At 42.3% G+C, this 22,507-nt stretch overlaps 1 protein-coding gene across 3 annotated transcripts in view; it reads left to right on the top strand.

Annotated features, from left to right (window-relative positions):
• The first annotated feature begins 1,980 nt into the window (after nt 1-1,980).
• The window catches only part of STARD8 (StAR related lipid transfer domain containing 8), an 87,615-nt gene continuing 67,088 nt past the window's right edge, over nt 1,981-22,507 (top strand). For 2 of the 3 annotated variants that reach the window (XR_005787988.1, XM_040467687.1), the window contains exons 1-2: nt 4,488-4,657; nt 21,754-21,787. The gene's annotated coding sequence lies outside the window, so the exon portion shown is untranslated. Of the gene's footprint in view, nt 2,036-4,487; nt 4,658-21,753; nt 21,788-22,507 lie in introns of those variants that run through there. The other variant, XM_040467689.1, reaches the window with a different exon arrangement.

Here is a 22,507-nt window from a genome sequence, read left to right on the forward strand (position 1 = left end):
TTCAAAGATAAAAGAAAAGCTTGAGGTATGACAATTCTGGATTTCAAGTTATATTACAAAGCTATAATAATCAAAACAGTATGGTACTGGCACAAAAATAGACACGCGGATCAACAGAACAAGATAGAAAACCCAGAAGTGGTTTTCTTTTATATGGTTAACTAATCTTTGACAAAGCAAGAAAGAATATCCAACAGGAAAAGACATTCTCTTCAACAAATGGTGTTGGGAAACTGGACATGTTCATGCAAAAGAATGAAACTGGATGGCTTTCTTACACCATAAAAAATAAATTCAAAGTAGACTAAAGATCTAAATGTGAAACCTGAAACCATAAAAATCCTAGAGAGAGCATGGGCAGTAAGATCCCTGACGTCAGCCGTATCAACATTTTTTTAAAGATATGTCTCCTGAGCCAGGGAAATAAAAGCAAAAATAAACTGCACAGTGAAGAAAACAATCAACAAAACTAAAAGGCAATCTATGGATTGAGAGACGATATTTGTAAATGATATATCCAACAAAGGGTTAGCATCCAAAATATATAAGGAATGTATACAAATCAATATCCAAAAAACAAATAATCCCATGAAAAATGGGCAGAAGAAATGAACAGACATTCCTCAAAGAAGACATCCAGATGGCCAACAGCCACATGAAAGGATTCTCAACATCACTCATTATCAGGCAGATGTAAATCAAAACTACAATGCAATATCACCTCACACCTGTCAGAATGGCCAATATCAACAACACAAGAAACAACACGTGTTGGTGAGGATGTGGAGAAAGGGGGATCCTCTTGTACTGTTGGTGAGAATGCAAAGTGGTGCAGCCACTGTGGAAAACAGTATGGAGGTTCCTCAAAAAGTGAGAAATAGAACTACCCTATGCCCCAGCAATCACACTACTGGATATTTACCCAAAGAATACAAAAATACTAATTCAAAGAGATACCTGAACCCTTATGTTTGTAGCAGCATTGTTTGCAAGAGACAAAATGTGGAAGCAGCTCAAGTGCCTACTGATAAATGAATGGATAAAGAAAAAGTGGTATATATATACAATGGAATATTATTCAGCCATTAAAAAAATGAAATCTTGCCATTTGCAAGGACGTGGATAGAGTTAGAGTATAATGCTAAGAAAAATAAGTCAGTCAGAGTAAGAAAAATACCATATGAATTCACTTATATGTGGAATGTAAGAAATGAAACAAATAAGCAAAGAGAAAGAAAAGAAAGCAAGAGAGAAAGCACGTGCGTGCGTAAGAGAGAAACCGAGAAAACTCAAAACTATAAGGAATAAACTGATGGTTATTCAAGGGGAGATAGTTGGGGGGGTGGGTTAAATAGATGATGGTGATTAAGGAGTGCACTTGCTGTGATGAGCACTAAGTGATATATGGAAGTATTGAATAATTCATACACCTAAAACTAATATAACACTGTATGTTAATTATGCCAGAATTAAAATAAAATAAAATAAAAATATGCTCTAAAATATGTCATTTATGTTAATGTGTCTGATTTTAAGCATGTTTTTAAAAAAACTTTAAAAAATTTTTACTTTGAGAGAGAGAGAGAACATGGGCAGGGGAGGGGCTGCGAGAGAAGGACAGAGAGAATCCCATGGAGGCTCCACACTCAGTACGGAGCCTGAGGCAGAGCTCCATCCCAGGACTGCGAGATCATGCCCTAAGCCAAAATCAAGAGCCAGATGTTCAACCTACTGAGCTACCCCGGCACCCTTAAGCATGTTTTTTGAAATGAATGAGTAAATCAATGAACATTAAATATCTCAGTTTTGGTTTCTAATGTGGTAGATATCCATAGATATAACCCACACAAATAAAATTTCTGATCTTTAGTAACTTAATAGTGGAGAGGGGTCTGGAGAGCAGCAAGTTGGAGAGTCACTGTTCTAGTATGTTTCTGACTTCCTGTCTTCATTTGGTACAGCCTTCTCCCTCCAATGGTTCCAACTGTGATCTGCTCAATATCCAGCAGAAAGATGGACACAATTACCTCGAGAGGTATGCCATTCTTCCTAACTTACAGGTCTCAACCATACAAAGCTTCTCTTCTCCTTCATCTTGGTTCCTTGGCATGGACTGGTGACTCGGGCCTTAAACAAAGCACCCCATAATAGGCAGTGCCAGCTCCTGGGTAAGAAAATAAAGCAGCTGGCCCAGTGAGTGTTACACTTTCTATATTCCCCCCCCCCACCACCTTCCCCAACTTTCTCCCAATTCTCCCTGCCTCCCCCACCACCAAAAAAAGCAGGCTTTGTGCCTGGTATGCTGTTCCTGGGAAGTATTGGATGTGAGGTAAGGGAGGCTCTTCCTGATTCAGAGCCTCTATGGGATGTGGGAGGCAGAGGGAGGAAAGAGAGGAGGGAGGATTCATGTGAACTGAGAGAACACACTACATGTCGGGTTCTTCATGTCCCTTCTTCCTTAATGACAAGGCTGAGAGGTGAGTAGGGATCTTTATCCTCATCCTCATATTACAGCCAGGGAAACAGGGTCCTAGAGAGAAAGTAACTTGCCTCGGGTAGTCACACAACAGAAAAGTAGCTGGGCTTGGATTTGAATTCAGGTCTGGATGATGCCAAATCAATGTACCTTCTGTTTTACCAGAAGGAGGGAGAGTCAGGAACATCCAGGACAGGCAGAGAGAGCAAGGGAACTAATATCTATTAAACACTTATGATGTGCTGAGCATGCTAAGTATAAGTGAATGTTATCTCACTGACTCCCAGCAGTAGTCCCCTTCCATAAACAGTGAATCTGGAGTTTACACATGAAGCAACATGTTTTGAGAAGTGAAGTTTTCCTAAGGGAGCACTGCTAGAAGGTAACAAACCAGTATTCAAATCTAAGTCTGTCTGGTCCCAAAGCCTGGACTTCTTCAATAATAACAAATAACATTTATTGAGAATTTACTTTATGCCAGGCACTATACTAAATATATACTAAATGCTTTAACTCATTTTTATAGGTGGGGAAGGGATACTGTAAATGATAAGAGAAGATGAGAGATCAGTTATCGCAACCTCCCTAGGGGACAAATGGGGAAACTGAGAGCCACAGAGTAAGTTGTATCAAGAGCTGGAGAGATTCTCATAGACTCTTGGGACGAACCTCTGAACTAAACCATTAATGAGGAAAGTCCTCAAAGATAGGCAGAGGCATCCTCAAAGGGTCCCAGGATTTGGTCCTTTGCCTAACCAGCTGGGGTCTCTGAAGGGGAAGTGAAGCCAAGGGGAATAAGTTATTCTGGGCCTTGTGATGACACATGCCTCCAGAGACCCACGCCTGGCCCTTTGCCATCGAGTTCCTAGGAGCCTTCTGGCTGCCAGCCATAGCACCCTGCCTGCTGAGGTTTGGGGGAGGGGAGAATAACCACTTCTTAATGGCTTCCTGCCCATAAAGCCTCTAGAACTGCCTAGTGCTAACTTTATTTTTACTGAAAGAACTGACTTCAGTGTATTCAGGAGGTTCAAGTTCAGATTCCAGGCTAAACATATGAATCTGGAGGTTTCTGAGCTTGGGAGTAGATAAAGGAGGAAAGCCACCATCTCCTCAGATGTTCAGAAAAGGGCTTACACCTAGGTTATCGAGCTGGGAGAGAGAGAACTATGATGCCCTGAGGCAAGCAGATCAAGAAATGGCCCTTTTGGGCTCAGATTCTCTTTGGAACGTTACCTGATTTCTTATGGGCAACATGGGAGTTCTGAGGGGAGCTTGTAATTGTTGTTCAGAATGCAATTTCTTCTTGAGTCACCCTGTACCTAACCCCAAACAGAAGTCACACAAAAGACTTGAGGCTTAGATAACTGTGACTCTGCCTTTCATTGCACAGCCAGGAAAACTGAAGTCCAGAAAGGAAGGTGCCACCTCAAAGTGCCAGAGTGATTCATGATCCTTAACTTTAAAGTGGGGATGGAGAATGACCTATTGATCAAGGGCCCAGAGTCTCCTGTCTGAGAGTTTCCTAGGCTCATACCTTTTCCCCTTCCATCAAATGCCTTCATACTTGCCTGGGTCTTGCCCAGGTTGAAGGCTCCCCTTCCTGGGCTCTTTGCCCGGAACTCTTTCCACAACTCCTATGTGGTCTTGGTTGCACCTAGAGACCCCCAGGGAGAGCTTGTGTGTCATTCAGCAGAAGACAAGTAGGCATGCACACCAGCGTGCAGGTGGCAGGAGTGACGGGTGAGCTGGCAGGCAGGCTGGACATGCCAGGCTTGGGAACTGTAATGTTCAAGGAATTTCAACTGGCATTGGTCTCCCAGCCAACTGGTTAACGGTGCCGAGTTTGAATCAGTGACCCGCCTCCTGGTCCCTCCTCCTTAGCTAGCCTCTCTCTCCCTCCCTCTCTACTTCCCTCCCTGGGGCCCTCGGGAGGCAGGAGGCTCCTGAAGAGGAGGCAAGCTGAGCTCAGGCCAGCCACTGCTTTCTGTCTCTCCCTTCGCTGGTATGGCTGATGGAGTACAGGGCCAGGGCTGATTCTCACAGAGGCCCAAATCCCTTCTAGTCTAGTCCCTAGAGAGAAAGAGGCCCGTGCCCAGCAGAGCTCTGCTGGACCCTGCCAGCTCCCCACACCCCACCATGACTCTACTGGACGTTTTCTGGGCTTGCTTCAGGAAAGTGAAGGTAAGTGGCTGCCCAGACCCAGCCTGCTCCACTGCTTAGAGGGGAAGGAGGGAGCTGGGGACCACTGTGTGCCACTGAAAGGCAGATGGACTTCTGAGACTACCTTGGAGCTAGAAAGAATTGGATTCAAGTCTTATTTTTGTCACTTAACCAGCTCTATAAATATCTGCTGTTTTCCCATAAAAATAAGTAGGCTAGCTGGCTCTTTATCATAAAACTTGCCTGTGTTGCATCCCAGACCTTGCCACAAAGGAAATATTCTTAACCTCTATTAGCCTCAGTTTCCTCAGATTTAAAATGAAGATAATAGTGGCAATAACCTTATAGGGTGATGAGGTTGGTGTTATTGTTTATATACTAAATGTATGTGAATAAAAGAGATATGTGTGTGAAGATCCTAGCGTGATGCCTCATATATAACATCCATACTATTACCATTAGTAATGGTATTTATTATGATTATTAGTGGTACTATTATTATGATTATTATTACTAATTTCCATCACATATATCAAGCACCTACTCTGTACTAGGCACTGTAGGAGTTACACAAATACAAAAAAGACATGGCTTCTGTTCTCAAAGAGGAGGTAAGAAAAGTGACTGATCTTTATCAAGCACCTACTATATGCTAGACACTATGCTAGATAGTCGGTCAATAAATATTTGTTAAGTGCCTACTATATCCTGGACATGGGGGATACATGAGCACAACAGGACCCACAAGGATGTGCAGGGCATGATTTCTGCTCTCAACATCCTAGGGACTGATACTTATTTACTATCTGTTATGCACCAGACATAGGCACTTTCAATACATTAACTGTGGTGGTAATCTTTACCAAAACCCATTGTTTCCTGTTTTTATAGATGAGGAAGGGACACTATAAACAATTAAGGAAGGTCACTCAGATATGACTGGTAGAGCTGGGATCTGAACTCCTAAGTCCATACTTCTCTTGATACTATGTGGCATTCCACAGTTTAATTCAGTAGGGAAACTTTTAAATAACTAGCCTGACTATTAAATATGGTGAAGGGAGGCCTGGGACCCTTGGAAGGAAAGATCACTTCCACCAGGAGCGACTTGGAAAGGTTTCACAGGAGGTTACATTTGGGCTCAGCCTGAAGCTTGAAGGAAGAGAAGACTTTGTCAGTCCAAAAAGGGGGGAAGGGCATTCCAGGCATGCCTGGCAGAGGGAACTTTGTGAGCAAGAGTCTGGAGGCAGTCAAGTGGTGGTGAGTTGGGGGGAGGGCTGGTTTTGTGATGTGTCTCATGTACAGGGTTTGAGTGGAGAGGAACTGGAGAGGGGAAATTAGGCCTGCCTCCCATAGGGTTTGGAATAGATCCATGGGTCCGTGGTCTTTACCTACAGGGGTACCTAAATGAGATTTTCACCCATATGTGGTGAAATGGGATAAAAGTATGGATAATGTAATGCAGTTTTCAGAAAGCTAAATTAATTCACCTCAAAAGACTATTCTTTATTTGGAGATTATTATGTCCTTCTAATGGGGTGGGGTCCAGGAGTGAGAGATTTTTAAAATATCTGCCCTTAGCAACATAAAAAGTTTGTAACACTCTGTTCCTTTATTTATTTATTTATTTATTTATTTATTTATTTATTTAAAACATTGTCTTTCTCATCTATGAAATTCCAAAGTCTAGAGACAGTTGTTTTAAGGGATAAGGAGGATTTCAGTAAAGTAGGGATACATTTAAGTGGGCAATTTTAAGAAACCTACTCCAGCAGCCTTCAATTCCAGTGTGGAAGAGCCCAAGTGGTGACACAGCATCATGAAGGTGGCTGAGATGGAAGTGAGGGTGGATAGGGAAGAGATGATGAGAGATGGGTCTAATGATAAAGACAAAGCAGGGTGGAAGCAAAAGCACCTGTGAAATTTGACACCCGATTGGCACCACTGTTCACTACTCTGGCTAACCACTCTGGGTACTTGGCAAGGATTTAAATCACTTTGCACTTATTACCTCAGTCTTTCAGACTCCCAGCAAACACTCCCTACCCATGTCAGCCTTTTAGACATTTTGTGAGTAGGAGACCCCCCTAAAAGGCTTGGACACCTCTATCCCAGGTCCCCGACACTAGCACACACAGACACATTCACTCATGCATGTCCACAAACACAGGATGTACACGTGTATGTGTTTATAGTTACATGCACATATGCATAGACACACCATTCAAGTGCACACACACAAATATCAAGACAAACACATTCAAATGCACACACACACACAGATAGTGCATATCCACAATCATGTAAACTCACACACACATGCCTGCATGCACATACAGAGATAGGCACACATGTACACAAATAAATACCCTCCCATGCACAAGCAGGCAGGCACACACAAACCTAGGCATATACACAAAATTGTGTAGACATACAAAAGTATGCACATGGCACAAAGGCACATGTGCATGCATGCACACACACAGGGCTGTCGCAGATGTGAATCAACATGTGGCTATATCTCAGGGCTAAAAGGCAGCTTGCCAAACTCACATACATGCTACTTTTCCAATGCTGCTGCTTTGAGGCCCCAGTCAGATAAGCAGGGCTTCTGAGCTTATAAACCCAGGCAAGGGTATGCGCTGCTATGGGCCACCCTCCCTTTCTGAGCCAGGCCCCCTTGTAAGCAATTGCATGGCTGTGGGAAAGCTGATGGCAGAGAAGGGCATGGCTGTGGCAGAGTCTGTCATAGCTGAAAAGGGTCTTTCAGATCATCTCATTCAACCTTCTTGTAGTCCTAATGGAGAAATGAAGCTGCCTACCATCCCACACCATATGGAGCTCTCCATCAACTGAAGAAGTATGAGAAGAGGGATGCAGAGAAACTTAAGCCTGAATTCCACCCCTCTGACACACACACACACACACACACACACACACACACACACACACTGGATGTGTGCCTTTGAGCAAGTCCTCTCTGAACCTCAGTTTTCTTATCTGAAAAATGATACTAATAAGCGCTTGCCTCACAGAGATGCCATGAAGATTTGGGGGAGGTTGCACCTTTAATGTGCTTGGCATAGACAAGGTGGTCAACACATGACCTGTTAGAAGCAGAATTCCAAACTGCACACCAGTAGCACCAGAGCAAAGAACAAGGGTTATTCTGTATTTGGAAACTCCAAGGTTAAGATCTCAGGTCTTACTTGCTCCTTAGGAAGAACTTCCCTACAGCACTCTGGCCCTGCCTGAATCTAGGACCAGAAACAACCCATTTGGGAGCTGGAGAATGACACCTCAGAAGCCAGGGATACTGGAAAGGTAGCAAGAGGCCAGGGCAGGGCCCAGAACTGCTTTGAGCTGCACTGGGGTTAGAGGCAGCCAAGGGACAAGATGTTTGGATGTGAGACGAACCCAATATAAATAGTTCCATATGTGTCTGATGTGTCTTCCCTGGAGGCCAGCAGGGGCCAGAAAGGTATAAATGGCCTCTCAGCACAACCAAGCATGCATATGAGTCTCTCACTCTAGCCTCTTATACCTGGCTCCTAGGTACCTGCTCATATGGGTGTATGCTTTCACACTCCCTTTGCCTGCTTAAATTTATATACATATATACACTCATGTAAGCACACATACTCACGTGTGCTTCTTCACACCTGGGGCTCTTTCTGTCCCCAGGCCAGCTCATAAATTCCCAGTCTTTGGCTGGCAGGATATGGGGTGAAAGTGTGACAGTAGCTGCATGATTCAGCAGTTTTACTCTCAGTCTCCAGGATGTCTCTACTTTTCTAGGCCTTTGCTCTTATTGTCCCAAGCAAGACCAATTTGCCACATGCACTGTGTGTTTGCTGTGGGAGGGGCAAGAAGGAGTGTAGAGAATTCAGGAGAGCGTATGAATGCATAGAAATTTTCAAATGGTTCTGGATGCCATTTGCACATTCCATGTAGGAGTCCTATCACGTTTTGTCAAAAGGATGGCCAGACATTGCTGCATACCCCCACTGATGTAGAGCTCACCACCTCCTCAAATAGCTTGCTTCATCTGAGGACACTGCCACAGGTGCCTTCATCAACTTGATTGTGTGTGTGTGTGTGTGTGTGTGTGTTCTTGTGTGTAAGTGGTTAAATGTAAACATGTACATCTGAGACTTGTACATATGGTCACCTCTCAGTTACTGGATCCAAAGAAAGGAATTATTACATAGACTGTCATGTCATGGGAAAACCACTTAGTAAGGGCAGGGCAAGGCCTTATGCCTGATAGAAGGAGTCTTCACTCTCAGGACCTCTCTTTGCAGTTTTACAGCTCAGCTTGAATGGTGGGTACTGGTTCCTGACATGGGTGAAAAACCCACACTATGGATTGACCCTGTGTGGCTAAATTATTAATTACCTAGATGCTGATATATGTCATAAATCTGTGGGGCCTATGTCAATAGGCTGAAGTAAAAGAATAGATTGTGCTAAGGTTATTGGCACACATGGATTTAAAGAGATTTGGGAGTTGGTTTTTGAGTCATTTAAGAACCTTTCTTGGAGGGGCGCCTGGGTGGCGCAGTCGGTTAAGCGTCCGACTTCAGCCAGGTCACGATCTCGCGGTCCGTGAGTTCGAGCCCCGCGTCGGGCTCTGGGCTGACGGCTCGGAGCCTGGAGCCTGTTTCCGATTCTGTGTCTCCCTCTCTCTCTGCCCCTCCCCCGTTCATGCTCTGTCTCTCTCTGTCCCAAAAATAAATAAAAACGTTGAAAAAAAATTTTTTTAAAAAAAAGAAACTTTCTTGGAGAAGTTTCCTGGCTCAGAAGAGAAGGCAGCTTGGTGTGGCAGAAAGAGCACTGGACATGGAGTCAGACTGGCTTGGAGGTAATGCCCACCTCTGCCACATCTAAGCTGAGTGGTCTTGGTCAAGCCGTCTCTCCTCAGTGGATATGACTTAATGGAATTGCCAATGAAATGGTGTATATACAAGCCCAACACATGATAGATGCACAATTGGATGAAAATCTGAAGGGATTATCTATGGAGAGAAAGAGTAGGGAGGCTTCTTCAAGGAGAAGTAAGACTGAAGACAGGAGAAGGAAGAGACACAGAAAGGCAGGGGACTTGCCCCGGATGTAGAAATTAGGTATAAATGGTTATGGGAGAAGGGGCCAAAAGGAGAGACTTGCAAATTTGTATGTGGGAGTTAGATTTTGAGAGGGTGTTCTTGATGCAGTGAAAAATCCAAGGTCTCTAGAGTAAGAAAACATGGAGTCAAGCCATTTATTCTCTGAGCCACAAACTGCTAGCTGTGTGACCTTGAGAAAATTACTTCACCTCTTTGAGCTTTAGTTTCTTGCTCTATAAAATGGAACTAATAACAGTACCCACTTCATATAATTGTTATGAGGTTTAACTGAGTGAATACGTACAAAGCACTTAGAAAAGCACTTGGCCCATGGTTAGTGAGCATTAACTTTTTTTATTATTTGTACACTGGGGAAAATTATAATTCCTACCTCATAAGGTTGTAGTGAGGATCACACGAAATAATGATGGCAAGGCCCGTTGACATAATTATTTGTTATCTTGAAGAAAATGGGAGGCTTCCTTATGCTGGGAATAGCCTTGAGGGAATCATTCTTTCACTCATTACCAAGCAATATTTATTCAAGGCCTACTATGTGCCAGACACTGTGTCAGGCCATAAGGAGATAGATAATGGTTAACAAAATAGCTGTGGGTCCCTAACCTCATGGAACTTACTCTCCAGTGGATATAAAATGAGATTTTTTTCATACTCACACCACAAAGTGCCCTGTTGGTGGGTATAACTGGTTGAGTCCAGAAAATTCCAGGGTATAAAGTGTTCACTTAACAATTTTAGTGTATCTAACACCAGTGCATGGCAATCCCACCTAGTGTTCAAGGGAAAGGGATGGCTAAACTGGAGTCCCAGGTACTTCTTACAACAGCAGAGCCAGAACAATTTTAATCATAGGCCCAGCCTGCAGATGGAGATGGGAACCTCCAGAATTTGCCTGATCTGAACTCCATTAGGAGTTACCTTGCCCCTCTTTCCCAGTTGCCCCATTTCAACACAATTAATACTGTTTGAACAAGATTGATCAAGAGATGGGACAATATTTGTTCTGGGAAGTGGGAGAGATGGAGATGGGCACTGAGGAAGTAAGATGAGGAGTGGAAAGCAAAGCTTTGACTCTGACCTCTATCTTGGACATGAATTCTTACTTTACCTTTAGTTTCATTGGTGCCAAAAGGAATATGAGTGGGGACTGCTGAAGGGTGAAGGACATATCTGACAATATGGCTAGTGAAGACAGAACTGGGAACATTTGCGGATTGGTGATGCCAGGTTTGCTTTTCCCTCCAAAGCACTATAAAAAGTTAAAAGTAATATTATCTAACATTTATAGAGCACGTATTTGTGGTAGACACTGTTCTAAGCCCTACACATATAGTAACTCATTTTATCATCACAATAACTACAAGGCAAGTGCTATTATTATCATCATCCTCATTTTATTGAAACATGGAAAAGCTAGGAGACTTACCCAAAGTCACACAGCTATTATTGGGAGTTTCAACCCAGGTAAGCCAGGTCCAAAGTTCATGTTCTATCCACTGTGTTTATGTGATCTCTGCTCTGTTTCTCCACCTATAAAATGACAATGTTAGACTGGTTTATCTCTGAGAGTCCTTCCAGCTCTGGCACTCTCATCATATTTCATATATGCTTCTTTGAACTTCCAAGCAAAGTGAAAAAAAAGTGCTCTCCAAAGGTCAGTGATTTCTACTCAAGGTCCCTGGGGAAGGGGAAGGGGAAGGGAGCCCAGGCTCAGAAAAATGAGCCTGCCCTGGAGTTTCATCCTCCCAGCAGCCAGCAAGGCCTGAGAACAGCTGCAGTCTTGGCAAAAGCTCTGTAAGCCAGGGCCTGGCTTCCAAGTTACTAGTAACAATAACAAGGAGCAGCAGCTCAAGTAGCCTATGCTGGGATGGGGGGCCAGAGATTTCACAGTGGGGAAGAGGAGTGGAGCACCTTGACCCCACTTCTCTGGCCCACCCCTCAAACTGCTGCTGCTGAAACTAGAGACCTCGAAGTCCAGTTCAACTGGCAGTTCCAAGGCTGAGGCTGCCAAGGGGCAGAATAAAGGAAGTCCTGCACTTGGGGAATGGGGCCTGAGGCCCTGGAAATGGGTGTGAATTGACTTTCCCTGGACTCTCCTCTACCCTGGGCTGGGTCATGCTGAGAGCTTGAGAGGAAAAAATGGTATGATGATATAATCCCATAGCTACCATAAACAGGACACCAATCTGCTAGCCCAAGGTCAGCCTCTACTTCTCCTCTCTGATCCCCAGTTTCCACATATACAACATGGGGAGAATATGCCCTACTTCATAATTGAAGTATGTGAATGATGACATATGTGAAAGGGCCTACTACATTGTAGATGCTCAGTAAATCTGAGTTAAATTTGAAGATAGTTGATTGGTTGCTCTAAGTGATCCTGGGCTCATGGCTTGTACTTTCAGTTTCCTCATCTATAAAATAAGATTTACCTGCCTGAGGAGAGCCTAGAATTCGGAATATCTTGGAAGTAAAAAGACAGTAGGAAACACTGAGGCTCAGGAAGTGGGTTGTTTAGGTGATTTCCCCCTTTTCTCCTCTCTCCACCCTTATTCCCATCAATTGTTGAACTAGTTCAGAGCCTGAAAAAGAGGCGTGGCTCCACCCTGGAACCACTGTGTCTCTTTCCTCCAGTCCCTTCCTGCACTCACCCCACCCAAGATCCCTCTCCCAGAAGGACTCCCAAGCTCTGGGCAGGAATGAGGGTCCCTGTTGGCTGGTGGGAAAGCCAAGTCTTTAGGATATGACATTCCTGAGATTATCCAGAGAACCCTTGGGCATTGCAGCTGCAAGCTCACTCTTTGGCCCACTCTCGCCTGCTGTGGAGGCAGAAGGACAGTAAGGAAGGACAGAAAGCCGAAGAAAACAGGACCAAAGGCAAAAGCTAGGCCTGGAACAGCCCTTCTGGCCAGGTGACGAGTGGGGACTGGGAAAGGAGGAAAGGAGGCCCTTCTGCAACTGGCAGGAAGAAATCAAAGTAAAAAGAGTCCAAGGCAGCAGGAGTTTCTGTCATGGGAGGAATTACAAAATGATATGCAGATCAGCCTTCTTGAGGCTACAGGTCAGGTACTCTTTTGAGGTGTATGTGTGAGTAGATATGAGACCACCATGGTCCTGATGGGCCAGAAAGGACATTTAGGTTTTCTAGGAGGCCCCACACTCCAAGCTTGCATGGGACAGCTTGTATCCTCAAAGAGGGGACAAGGGGAAGTAGACCCTCTAGGGATTCCTCAGAAGGCTGTTCCAGACTCTGAATTCTGCAAAGACCTTCTAGAATTCATGTCTTCCATTGTCTTTTCCCAGTTGGGATTGTCCCTTACCCTCTTCCCTGTGTTGAAAGGATGAGAATTGTCAAGGACTTGCATATCATTATAGGCAACAAATAATCTGAAGCCCAGAAAAGAATTGATCAAAGGCACATGGTCAGGCCCAGAATGCCTGTTTTGATCAGTCTTACTCTAAATTAGGTCTCCTTGCCCCTTCCAGGGAAGATATTGGCATCCCTCAAGGCTGCAGCACCCCATCCCAGCAGATGTCATGCCCCAAACATGAGCACATGTTCTCAGGCCTCCAGGATGGGGTTTAAAAGTGGCACCGTGACACCAATACTCCAATTTAGGACCTGGTGGAAGGATGATTCCAGACTCAGCTTGCACAATGCCCTCCATGAACCTGGATATCTCCATACTGGACTGTGAGCTCTTCTAAGGACCCAGACTGTGTTTTATCCACCCTTGTGTCCAGCCCAACACAGCTCCTATTCTAGGTCTAATCTAGAGGAAGTTGACTGAGTGTATAAGACATATACACATACTCATGCTCATACTAGTAGCCAGACCCACTGTACCTCATCCCAGCTGAGAAACTCTAAGATATAGAGAAGTCAGCTCTTGAGGAATAAGGGGATCCTGTTTCCCACAGTGGCCATAGTCTGTGTTGGCAGAACACTGGCTGGGGCTGGGCCTGGAGGTGGTGAAGGCCCACTCTGGAGAGCAGGAGGGTCAGGCTGTGAATAGGACTCTGTGTGGCCTAGAGGATAGGGCTGGAGGAGGCTGGAATGTGAAGAATGTGCTCCCATGACTGGCCCCAGGCTTGAGCCTGTGGCACAGGGCTGGCCAGGGGATGAGGGGGAGCAGAGAAACCAGGCAAAGAAAGCTTGAAAACCAGGCAAAGAAAACCAGGCCTTTTTCAAGTCTCAAGGCAAGGACTGGTCATACAGCTTGCAGACCCAGCAGAGAGGTTTCTGGAGAGAGTGAGGTCCATCCTGGCCACTTATGGCTGAAGATTCTTTGGGTTTTGACAAGGCTTGTCAGTGGCTTTTACAGCTTGTCTCCAAACTAACCTTCTCAGACCTCTCACTTTCTCACACAGCAACCAGCTTTCTTCTCCCATCCCATCTCCCTTCTGCTCCCATTCCCTTTTTGGGTTCTCTCTTTTTCACTCTTTCAACATGATTCCCTGTTTTTCTCAAAAACTCCTGATTTTTTCTTTTTATGCCGGCCACTCTATCACCCACTGGACTACAACCTCCTCAAGGGCAAGGACCACATCTGCTTCTGTGCAATTTTGCATTTGTAGGTCTACCACAGTGCCTTCTGGATACCTCTGAATGGATTCTCCACAGACTCCTCAAATTCAACAGTTTCAAAACTGTGATTCATTACAAAAAGAAGATCCCTGTTCTCCCTACCCCCAACCATGTATTTTCCTCTGTTCCTGCCCTCAGTTAATAGCCCCATTATCTACCCAGTTCCACAGGCCAGAAAGTTTGGATTCATCTTTGACTCCATTTTTATGCTCCCACATCTTGTCATTGACTTTTGGTTCCACCATATAAACAGTTCTTATATTGGTCCTCTTTAGGTCCCAAAGGCCACTGCTCAGATCTGCTCTGGCCTCTCTGTCTCTAGTTTTGCTTAACCTCTCCCAGTCCTTTTCCCAATCTATTCTTCACTCAACAGATAAAATAACATTCTGAAATATAAATCTGACAATGGTACTCTTCTGTCCTTTCAATGGCTTCCCCCTGGGTTCTGGATAAAGTTCAAATTCCTTCACGTGACCTACAATGTACTTCATAATCTGGCCCCTATCCACTATTCCATCACTCTACTCTCCAGCCAGACTACACACTTCCACAAACCATGTGCTTCTATACCTCCTTGCCCTTTTCTATGTTCTTCCTTTTGCCTGCCATCTTGTCTGCCTCATGAACAACTAACGATTCAGCCTTTAAGACCTGTTCAAAATGCTGCTTACTTCATGAAGATCATCATGCAAATGCACCTACATTCCCAGCAAACAATTACTCCATTTGCTAAGTTCCACAAAGTTTTATACTTCCCAGTAGCACTTACATGGAATTGTGATGATTTGCACATGCAGTTTCCCCAGTCACCTGCTGGGCTGTGAATTACTCAAGGGCAGGGGACATGACCAATATGTCTGAATCCATGAATACCTACCACAGGGCCTGGCCCTGAAGAGGCTTGCAGTGAGTGAATGAATGAATAAATTAATGATGGGAAGACTGTAACCACTAATCCTGGTCCTCTCCAAGAGTGGCTGTCTCTGTAACTGCTGGACTCCTGGGTTCAAAACACCCCCAAGTGTAAGGAATATGCTCTACAACAGGGAAAAAAGAGCCTCCACTCTGCAGCAGAACTCTCTGATGTAGAAGTTTATGCCTCACCTTTCCCTGTAAGTTTCTCAGCTACTATGATCAGGGTCCAAAGCAGAGTGGGACTCATAGTCTTGGCCTAGTCACGGTTATCCTGAACCCCAGGGAGAAAAGAAAAAGATGCAATAAAATTGGGAGCTCCATAGGCCTAAAGTGTAAATCTGGTTCTGACATTTGCTAGCTATGTTACCTGGGGTAAGTCATGTTACTTCTCTGGGCTTCGTTTTCCTCATGTGTTACATGAAGATAATAAAACTTACCATGTGGAATGTTTGTGACAAACAAGATCACTTACTTGTGACCTGTAAATCCCTGTGTAAAATTAAAGCTTAGTTAGCTCTTGATGTTTAATTCTTTAATTCTTTACTTCTGTTATACCCATGATGGATTGGGGGATAGGGTGGGAGTAGAAGAAATTTAATGTGAATAGAACAGGACTTCAGAGTAACAGACTGTCCTACCCATCAGTTTATCTCCTAATTTCCCAAAATGGTCACATTTAGTATCTCACAGGAGGCTGTTTCCTCTTTCCCTCCCACTCCCTTATCTTTTTCTTTTACTCTCCTTTCGTCCACCACTAATAATTATATTGACTAGGTTAATCATAGGTTCTTTTGTAGCTTGTAGGGTAATTTCATATCTGTCCCTCTTGATTGATCTTCTCCTGTTTTTACACCTATCTCATTCTATACTTTGCCACCTCTCTCATACTAACAACCCTCAAGGACCTTGTCAGTGAACATCCCGGGGGACACTTCTTACCCCTCCTCTCTCCTGTGGCCAATTGTGGGTTGAAGATTCACCAAGTTGTCTTGTGGTCTACAAGGGTGGAGCTGAACTTTAGCCATTTAAAATGATCTAGGGCTGAAACTAATCTCCTAGGACTAGATATCATTGTAGTCAAGTGTCTGCACCTAGTGAGGCAATCATTATTCAAGGGATAAGAGAGATGACAAATACTATGGCAACTCCGTTACTGATAAGCTTTTGGTTGACTGCATAAGAGAAACCCTTCTTTCTTTTCTTCCTAACTTTCAAATTACAATCTTGATATTGATTTCCTGTAAAAGCCTCCTAAAAGGTCTGCCTGCTTCCACTCTAGCTCCACAATGCATTCCTCACACAGCAGCCATAAAATGATCTTTTTAAGGTGAAAATCAGATAGTCATTCTCCTCTATACACTCCAATGGCTTCCTAATGTAATTTAAATAAAAGTCCAAATTCTCCCCCTGGCCCTTAAAGCACCTTACCTCTCTCTTCCATCTCTGCTTGAATATTCTGCACCAAGATTGTCACATTACTGGTTCCTTCTTTTCATACATGCCTCTATTCAAAGTTCTGCTCCACTACATAATAATAATGGGGACAATCCAACAAGAAGATATAACAATTGTGAATATTTATACATAGGGTCACCAAAATACATAAAACAGTTAAAAACAAACACAAATGAACTAATCAATAATAATACAATAATAGTAGAGGACTTGAACACCCCACTTACATCAATGGACAGATAATCTAAACAGAAAATCAACAAGGAAAGAGTGGCTTTGAATGACACACTGGAACATATGGATTTAACAGATGTATTCAGAACATTCCATCCTAAAACAGAAGAATACACATTCTTTTCAAGTGCATATGGACAATTCTCCAATATAGACCACATATTAGCCTACAAAACAAGCCTCAACAAATTCAAGATGATCGAATTCATACCATGCATCTTTTCTGACCAGAATGCTATGAAAGTAGAAGTCAACCACAAGAAAAAATCTGGAAAGAGCACAAATACATGCAGGTTAAATAGCATGCTACTAAACAATGAATGGGTCAACCAGGAAATAAAAGAAGAAATAAAAGTACATGGAAGCAAATGAAAATGAAAACACAAAGGTCCAAAATTTTGGGATGTAGAAAAAGTGGTTCTAAGAGGGAAAGATATAGCAATAAAGGACTACAACAAGAAGCAAGAAAAACCTCAAACAACCTAACCATACACCTACAAGAGATGGAAAAAGAACAACAAACAAAATATAAAACCAGTAGAAGGAAGGAAACAATAAAGACTAGAGCAGAAATAAATGCTAGAGAAACTAAAAAACCAGTAGAACATATCAATGAAACCAGGAACTGGCTCATTGAAAATATCAGTAAAATTAATAAATCTCTCCCCAGACATATAAAGAAAAAAGGGTAAAATATTCAAATAAACAAAATCACAAATAAGAGAGGAGAAATAACAACTAACACCATGGAAATACAAACAATTATAAGAGAATATCATGAAAAACTATATGCCAACAAGTTGGTCAATCAAGAAGAAATTGACAAATTCCTGGAAGCATATAAACTACCAAGACTTCCTGGAAGGATATAAACTACTAAGACTTAAACAGGAAAAAATAGAAAACTTGAACAGACCAATAATCAGCAAAGAAATTGAATCAGTAATCAAAAAACTCCCAACAAACCACAGTCCAGGGCCAGATGGCTTCACAGCCCCATTCTACCAAACGTTTAAAGAAGAGCTATACCTATTCTTCTAAAACGATTCCAAAAAATAGAAAAAGAAGGGTAATTTCCAAATTCATTCTATGAGACCTCATCTATGAGGCATTATCCTGACACCAAAACCAGATAAAGACCCCACTAAAAGAGAGAAATACAGGCCAATATCCCTGATGAACATGCATGCAAAAATTCTCAATAAAATGCTAGCAAATTTAATCCAACAATACATTAAAAAAAATAGTTCACCATGATCAAGTGGGATTTATTCCTGGGTTGCAAGAGTGGTTCAATATTTGCAAATCAATGTGATACATTACATAGATAAGGGAAAGGATAAGTACCGTACAATCATTCCAATAGATGCAGAAAAAGCATTTGACAAAGTACAACAACCATTTATGATAAAAACCCTCAAGAAAGTAGGATAACAGGAAGCATATCTCAACCTAATAAAGCCCATATATGAAAAAGCCACAGCTAGCATCATCCTTAAATGGGGAAAAACAGAACTTTACCCCTAAGGTCATGAACAAGACAAGAATGTCCCTTCTCACCATACTTATTCAACATAGTACTGGAAGCCCTAAGCACAGCAATCAGACAACAAAAAGAAATAAAGTCATATAAATAGGTAATGAGGAAATAAAACTTTCACTATTTGCACATGACATGATACTCTATATAGAAAACCCAAAAGACTCCCCCCTAAAACTGCTAGAACTGATACACGAATTCAGTAAAGTTTCAGGATACAAAGTCAATGTACAGAAATTTGTTGCATATCTATACACAAAAAATGAAGCAGCAGAGGAGGAAATTAATAAAACAATCTGATTTGCAGTGGCACCCAACATAGTAAGATATCTAGGAATAAACCTAACTGAAGAGGTAAAAGAGCTGTACTCTGAAAACTATAAAACACTGATGAAAGAAATTGAAGATGAAACAAAGAAATGGAAATAAATTCCATGCTCATGGATTGGAAGAATAAATATTGTTGAAATGTTTATACTGCCCAAAACAAGCTACACATTTCATGTAATCCCTACAAAAATACCAACAGCATTTTTCACAGAACTAGAATAAACAACCCTAAAATTTGTATGGAAACACAAAGACCCCAACTAGCCAAAGCAATCATGAAAAAGCAAAGCAAAGCTGGAGGTATCACAATTCTGGACTTCAAGTTATATTACAAAGCTGCAGTGATGGAACTAGAGTGTACTATGCTAAGTGAGATAAGTCAGTCAGAGAAGACAAATATCACGTGATTTCAGTCATATGTGGAATTTAAGAAACAAAACAGATGAATATAGGAGAAGGGAAGGAAAAATAAAACAAAAACAGAGAGGCAAACCATAAAGACTCTTAACTATAGAGAACAAACAGGGATTTTGGAGGGGAGGTGGGTGGAGCGATGAGTTAAATAGATGTAGAGGGCACTTGTTGGGATGAGTTCCAGGTGTTATATGGAAATGATGAATCACTAAATTCTACTCCTGAAACCAATAGTACACCATATGTTAATTAACTTGAATTTAAATAAAATCTTAGAAAGAAGTGCAAAAAAACAAAAAACAAAGAAATCCCCCCCAAAACCAAACAGTGTTGGGAAAACTGGATATCAACTTGCAAAAGAATGAAACTTGACCACTTTCTTACACCATAAATAAAAATAAACTCTAAATGGATTAAAGACCTAATGTGAGTCCTGAAACCATAAAAATCCTAGAAAAGAACACAGGAAGTAACCTCTTTGACACGGGCTGTAGCAAATTTTTTCCAGATATGTCTCCTGAGATAAGGGAAACAAAAGCAAAAATAAACTATTGAGACTAAATCAAAATAAAACGTTTCTGCACAGAGAAGCAAACAATCAACAAAACTAAAAGGCAACTTACAGAATTGGAGAAGATATTTGCAAATGACATATCCAACAAAGGGTTAGTATCTAAAATATATAAAGAACTTATAAAACTCAACACCGAAAAAATCAATCCAATTAAAAATGGGCAGAAGACATGAACAGACATTTCTCCTAAAAAGACATCCAAATGGCCACCAGACATATCAAAACATGTTCATCATAACTTATCATCAGGGAAATGCAAAATGCAAATCAAAACTACAATGAGATATCACCTCATACCTGTCAGAATGGCTAAAATCAACAACATAAGAAACAACAGTTGTTGATGAGGATATGAAGAAAGAGGAACCATCATGCACTATTGGTGGGAATGTAAACTGGTGCGTCCACTGTGGAAAACAGTGTGGAGATTACTCAAAAATTGAAAAACAGAACTACCCTATGATCTAACAATTGCAGTACTAGGTAGTTACCCAAGTAAAACAAAAATACTAATTCAAAGGGATACATAACCCCAATGTTTATAGCAGCACTATCAACAATAGCTAAATTATGGAAATAGCCCAAATGTCCAATGACTGATGAATGGATAAAGAATATACCATACACACACACACACACACACACACACACACACACGCACACACTGGAATATTACTTAGTTATAAATAAGAATGAAATCTTGCTATTTGAAATGACATGGGCGGAGCCAGAGACTATTAGGTTAAATGAAATAAGTCAGTCAGAGAAAGACAAATACCATATGATTTCACTCATATGTGGAATTTAAGAAACAAAACAAATGAACAAAGGGGGGGAAAGAGAGAAAGAGAGACCAATAGACTCTTAATTATCAAGAACAAACTGATGGTTACCAGAAGAGAGGGGATGGGAGGATGGGTTAAATAGGTGATGGGGATTAAAGAGTGCACTTGTGTTGATGAGCACAGGGTGATGTATGGCATTGTTGAATCACTATATTGTACACCTGAAACTAATATGTTAACTAATTTAGATGAAAATAAAAGCTTAAAAAACCCCACAAAGCTCAGCTCCTCTGAGACACCATCTCTGACCATATTTTCTAAAGCAATTATCCTTATTTACCCTACCCTATCACTCCCTACCTCATCCTGTTTTTTAGTTTCTGCTTCTTGGTTCTTAATTATGTCTGAAATTTCCTTTTGTTTATCTGTTTACCTATTGATTGTCCCTGTTCTGTGAGAACAGAGACCTTATCTGTCTAGATGACTGCTACAGCTTTAGCATACTGCATAGTGCTCCATAGGGCACTGGTGCTCTATAAATATTTATTGAATGAATGAATTTATAATGTGTTTTATAATTTTTAAAAGTGCTTTCATGTAATTTAATTTCTCACAAAGCCTGTGAGGTGGGGATCATTACCATCCTAGACTTACAGATGCAAAAAATGAGGCTCGAGAAGGAAGTCCAATGTTACATAAGGTAGCCCTGAACTTGAGTTTTCCAATTCTAAATACTGCTCTTCCCACCAATATGCCTTACTTCTAACCAAGGATGGCATGTGCCAAGAAAATGTTGACTGATTCTTTGGTAATCCTTATTGTCAGTTCTTGGAACAGCACTGTGAGCTGTGCAGACTGTCTCCAGTCTCCTGACTTGGTCTCCAGTCTCCTGACTTCCCCAGTTGATGAGAGTGAAGTGAACCAGAGGAATCAGCCAGTGGAGTGGGAGAAAGTATTGTGCATCAAGTAGTCAGGAGTCTGGACTTCTAGACTCTACTTTGCTCCCTATTGTATTCCACTTTCCTTTTCTGTAAGCTTCAGTGTGTATTTCCGTGAAATGAGTAGATTGAACTTGCTGACTTCAAAGTTCCCTTCCAGTTCTGACATTGTGTGGGTTGATTTCAATGTGTTGATTTTTTTGTTTCCTTTGCAGTGCTTCCCATTGCTGCAGAGGAGGAAGACTAAAGGTAAGTGTGTGAAGTGAGGATCACAAGTGGCATGCAATATGGCTGAGCTTCTTGATGGTTCTCATGGGCTGGCTGATCTGGTTCCTGACCAGTGACCTAGATGTAAAATCTGGCAACATCCTCTCTGTCACCCTCCAGTGGGCATTTCCTGAGCTCTTCCAGCCTTTCTTTTTGAAAGAGAGTGAGTATGCAGAACTTCTTTATTTCTCAGATAGAAGGTTTTCTCTGGTCAGGGAGCCGGGGAGAATTTCCCTGAAGAACTATCAGCAAGTGGCAGCCACCCATATGCTTCCCTCGTTCTCAGATGCTTTCTTTCCACCAGAAAGTATATTAGGGGTGGGAGGTTTGTTGAGAAAAGGAATAAATAAGTGGAAGGTAAAGGAAGGAAACATGACATTTAGGGGGTGTCTGGGTGGCTCAGTTGGTTAAGTATCGGACTCTTGATTTTGTCTCAGGCCATGATCTCATGGTTCCTGAGATTGAGTCCTGCATCTGCATCCGGCTCTGTGCTGAAAGAGCAGAGCCTGCTTGGGATTCTCTCTCTCTGCCCCTCCCCACCCTCAAAATAAATAAACATTAAAAAAAGGAAACATGAGGGGGCACCTAGGTGGCTCAGTCAGTTAAGCGTCTGACTTTGGCTCAGGTCATGATCTCACAGTTTGTGAGTTCGAGCCCTGCATCAGGCTCTGTGCTGACAGCTCAGAGCCTGGAGCCTGCTTT

Source organism: Herpailurus yagouaroundi, unplaced genomic scaffold, assembly GCF_014898765.1.
Source record: "Herpailurus yagouaroundi ecotype Mexico unplaced genomic scaffold, PumYag 67569, whole genome shotgun sequence".
In the NCBI taxonomy this organism is placed as follows: domain Eukaryota; kingdom Metazoa; phylum Chordata; class Mammalia; order Carnivora; family Felidae; genus Herpailurus; species Herpailurus yagouaroundi.